At 38.7% G+C, this 4,840-nt stretch overlaps 1 protein-coding gene across 1 annotated transcript in view; it reads right to left on the reverse strand.

Moving 5' to 3' along the window:
* Positions 1–536: 536 nt before the first annotated feature.
* Foxo (forkhead box, sub-group O) overlaps positions 537–4,840 on the reverse strand; it is a 166,882-nt gene continuing 162,578 nt past the window's right edge. The window contains exon 8 of the transcript XR_013493756.1: positions 537–667. The gene's annotated coding sequence lies outside the window, so the exon portion shown is untranslated. The remainder of the gene's footprint in view (positions 668–4,840) is intronic.

Below are 4,840 nucleotides of genomic sequence, written 5' to 3' on the forward strand. Positions count from 1 at the left end.
AATCGATGTAATGCTGGTGCGGTGACGCGTGTCTGTCCTTTCCCCGTTCACGTGATTTTAGTGAAGCGACCTCGTCAGATCACTTGATTGGCAAGTACTCACATTTTAACCCTTAAGAATCCAATGAGATATGTCAATGAATTTTTATAAAATAAATTTTCTTTTCTGTGTTTGATATAAAAATCTTTAGTGAATAATTAATTATTTCTCGTATGAGAAATGGCTTGAATCTGAAAGTAAGTAAACTTAAAATACTTCTGGTCTGCTAAGGATTAATAATAATTTATTATAATTGTAAAATCAGTTTCTGTTTAAAATAATATTCGGTAGACAATGTAACTCTTAACGTTCAATTTCAATACTAAAGATCTTTCGGAAAGTTGCGGGAAGCCCTTTATGTGCAGCACCATATTGTTACGAATATGGATCGATATCTTCTGATATCGAGATATCGAGAGTTCCTTGTGGTATCGTTGCTTGGTAAATATCTCCTGAGCAACGATGTAACAAGAACAACTCAGAGTTGGGAGAGACGTCGTGGTAAACGGTCGAATATTAGGTTCCCCCTTTCCCGAATAAAGAGTTCTGTTGTTATAAAAGTCGTGACGTTATTATTCAATATGCCGCGACTGCGCTCACGCAACACTGGTGTCAGAAGTGGGATAATCTGCAATGAAACCAAAGGCATGAATACAGAGAATTTGGCGACGGTCGGCGATGCTGGATTGTCGTTGGAGGAACGTTTCGCCGCCTTGGAACGATTGGACCTCCAACAAGCCAGAATTGAACAAATAGCTAGTTCTCTTCAGAATATTTCTTCTAATCTCTCTTGCTTTTCTAACGAAACATGTCCGCGTGGTGTGACTGAAAACGTTAGGGATGACGGTGCGCTGAATCGCGACTTCGGTAGTGTCTCTTTTCCGTCTTCTGTTCCTTATCGTGCGAAACCCGGAGAATTTAATGGGTCAGGTTAGTGAACGTTATATTTAACGCAATTTTTGACATTAGCTAAGATTAATAATTGGAACGATCAAACAAAGGCGGTAGCGTTGTTAGATTCGCTTGAAGGGGAGGCTCTTTCAGTGTTAGCGTGTATGGAAGAATTCAAGCGGACCATTTTCGATGAGTTAGTGGCAGGTCTTAATACTCGTTATGGCAACGAGCATTTGGTTCAGTTGGATCGTTACAAATTTTATAATTACAGGCAAGGGGTTGGGGAGTCCCTTCAGGCAATGGCCGGACAAATTTGCTTATTGTCTCGTTCGGTTTTCGCGGGCCTTCCCATCGAATGTCAGGATAAGCAGGCGCGAGAGAAATTCATCGAAGCAATCAGAAACGATGATTTACGAAAAGATATTACCTTAGCTTCAATTAATGCAGCTTCTTTAAGCGCGGTTTTGGAGGTGGCTTTGAGGTTGGAAGCGTTGTATCCCTCTATTTTTGAAAAGATTCCGTCTTCGCTACTTCCTTCCGGTAGTCATCGTCCTACTGATAATCGGTCGCAGGTTCGTTTCCAGTTTCAACGTAAGGATCTTCAACTTGGCCGGAATAATATTTCGCCACGAAACTACAACGCGGGTAATGTTAGTAACGGGATTATTTGTTGGAGCTGTGGAAAACCTGGACATTTGTCATACAATTGCCTTGCGGCGAAACAGAATACAAATTCGGAAAGTTCACTGTTTCAAAATAAGAGCAGAGTTCTACCATCGGGAAACGGGGAGGGGTCTACGTAAAGGGGGTTGCGAAAACCCCGATTGTCGTACCCACAGGGAATCATGTGGTACGCACAAAGAACCCCCATCTCTCAGAATTTTTCTCAAGTAACGGGATTTTTGTAGATGGTTTTTTAAATGGAAGTGCGCGGAAGTCCGTATTAGACACTGGTTCAGCGGTGTCGTTTGTGAAAGGTTCGTCTCGGGATGATTTTGGAAATTATAATTTAAATTTGATTACAGTTACGGGCGAGTCTGTCAGAGTTTTCGGAAAAAGAAAAGCTCGAGTTAAGATCGGGAAATTTAGTGCTGAACATGAATTTTATTTTGTGGATATTAAAGATGATTGTATTTTGGGTCCGGATTTCCTAACAGAACATAATTGTTTGTTAGATTTAAGAAGTCGTAATCTCTCTTTTGGGGATGGTATAAAAGTTGATTTTTTAGGTTGTGGAATGTTGAAGGAATCGATGGTTACAGAAATCGATTCTGCTGTTACAAGTGAATGTGCAGCTTCTGAATGTTTGGGTTTTGAATGTAGCGACAGACAGGCAGGGGATAAAATTGGGATTGGCAAATTGAACGTTGCTAATGAAGGAGATCATTTTGTTGATAATGGAATTGAAGTTAATGGCATCGATGACGTGGATGAATGGAATAGTTTTGACGAATTTTTAAAACTTGATGAAGCAGTTTTACCGGGAGACAGAGAACAGTGTGATTTGCCTGAGCACTTGGAATCGTTATTTGGGAACAATTCGGTAAATTTAAATGAAAAAGAGAAACAGGAATTTAGACAATTTTTAATTGATTTTCAAGCTGTGTTTGCAAAAGATAAAACCCAGATTGGGAATTGTAAAGTTGTCAAACATAGGATCGACACTGGAGATCATTCGCCAATTAAACAAGCTCCTCGCAGAGTTCCTGTGAATCGTAAAGAGGAGGTTCGTAAATTGATTAAGGAAATGGAGAGTCAGGGTGTTATTGTAAGGTCATGTAGTGCGTGGACTTCCCCGGTAGTACTTGTTAAGAAAAAGGATGGTTCGACGAGATTTTGCGTAGATTATCGTCAACTTAATAATATTACGAAAAAAGATTCCTATCCGTTGCCACGAATTGACGATACTTTGAATGCTGTCGCAGGGTCGTCGTGGTTCACAACTTTAGATTTGCAAAGTGGTTATTGGCAGGTAGAGGTGGAGGAAAAAGATCGTGAAAAGACGGCTTTTTCAGTTGGCGAGGGTTTATGGCAATTTAAAGTTATGCCATTTGGTTTGTGTAACGCACCAGCTACTTTCGAGAGGTTGATGGATAATGTTTTGAGAGATTTGACTTGGAGCAAATGTTTAGTCTATTTGGATGACATTATCGTCTTTGGTAGAACTTTTAAGGAGGAATTAGAATATTTATGGCTGGTATTTACTGAGTTACAGAGGGCAAATTTATTAGTTAATCCTAGAAAATGTTCGTTTCTTCAAAAGGAAGTGAAGTATTTAGGACACATTATCTCGAAGGACGGCATTAGGACAAACCCGGAGAAAACTGTTGCAATTGAAGGGTGGACTAGACCTAGGGACAAATCTAGTGTCAAGAGCTTTTTAGGTTTGTGTACTTATTTTTCGCGATTTGTGAAAGATTTTGCTACTATCGCGAGGCCTCTTTTTCATTTGACTGAAAAAAAAGATTTTGTTTGGACGCCTAATTGTGAGGAGGCTTTTAAGGAATTGAAACTTTGTTTCGTTTCAGCCCCAATTTTAGCTTTTCCGTTGCCGCAAGAGCCGTTCATTTTGGATACTGATGCTTCCAATGTTGGTATAGGGGTGGTTTTGTCTCAGCTTCAAGAAGGTTCTGAGAGAGCGATTGCGTATTTTAATGTCTCTGAACAAAACAGAAAGGAATTATTGTATTACTAGGAGAGAGTTGTTGGCAATAATCAAAGGAATAGAACATTTTCATCATTTCTTGTTTGGCAGAAGATTTACAGTGCGTACAGATAATGCAGCGTTGAACTGGTTATTATCGTTTAAAAACCCGGAGGGTCAGATGGCAAGATGGATTGAGCGTCTTCAGCAATATGATTTTGAAGTTATTCATCGAAGCGGAAAAGTTCATTCTAATGCTGATGCACTATTTACTAGACCTTGTTCTCTGGAGGGTTCCAAACGGTGTGTTAATTTCGAACAAAAAGAAAAGAATTCTCGAAGTAAAGAGGTTTTTATTTTTCGTACGAATTGTAATTTTTTATTTGATTGATATTTGATTTTATTTGAACAGGAATGGATTACTTCTCAAGAGAATGATAGCGATTTGGAATTAATTTTGAGTAGTAAGAAATCTGGAAAGAAGCCGTCTAAAGAAATTTTATCTTCTTTGTCACCAGAGGTTAGATTCTATTGTCTTATTTGGGACTGCATTCAAATTAGAGATGGTTTACTTATTAAAAAATGGGAATCCGCAGCGGGTAAAAAACGATTTGGCAACTGGTTGTTCTAAAGGAAAAAAGAGAATTGATTCTTCGAGAGGCTCATGATTCTTGTTCTGGTGGTCATTTTGGTGTAAATAAAACGTTGAGTAGAATTAGAAAAAGGTTTTATTGGGTTAATTATATTAGGGATGTTGAAAGATGGTGTCGTTGCTGTGATATATGTGTGTCAAGAAAGGGTCCACGTGATATTGGAAAAGGATTGTTACAAATCTATAATGTGGGCTTTCCTTTTGAGCGGGTAGCCATAGATATATTAGGACCTCTTCCCAGATCTTTTTCAGGGAACCGTTTCATGTTGGCTGTTTCTCATTATTTTACACGTTGGCCTGAAGTGATTTGTCTGCCAGATTATCAATCGAAAACAGTTGCGAATGCTTTTCTTTCACATATTGTAAGTCGTCATGGTATTCCTCTGGAAATTCATTCTGATCAGGGTCATACTTTTGAATCTAATGTTTTTAAAGAAGTCATGGTTTTATTAGGAATTAAGAAAACGAGGACAACTCCTTTACGCCCATAATCAGATGGCTTGGTAGAAAGATTGAATAGAACGATTCTTCAATATCTTTCAATGTTTGTTTGTGATCATCAGGAGAATTGGGATGAATTGGTTCCTTTATTTTTGTTAGCTTACAGATCC

This window comes from Augochlora pura, chromosome 1, assembly GCF_028453695.1.
Source record: "Augochlora pura isolate Apur16 chromosome 1, APUR_v2.2.1, whole genome shotgun sequence".
NCBI classification, from domain to species: domain Eukaryota; kingdom Metazoa; phylum Arthropoda; class Insecta; order Hymenoptera; family Halictidae; genus Augochlora; species Augochlora pura.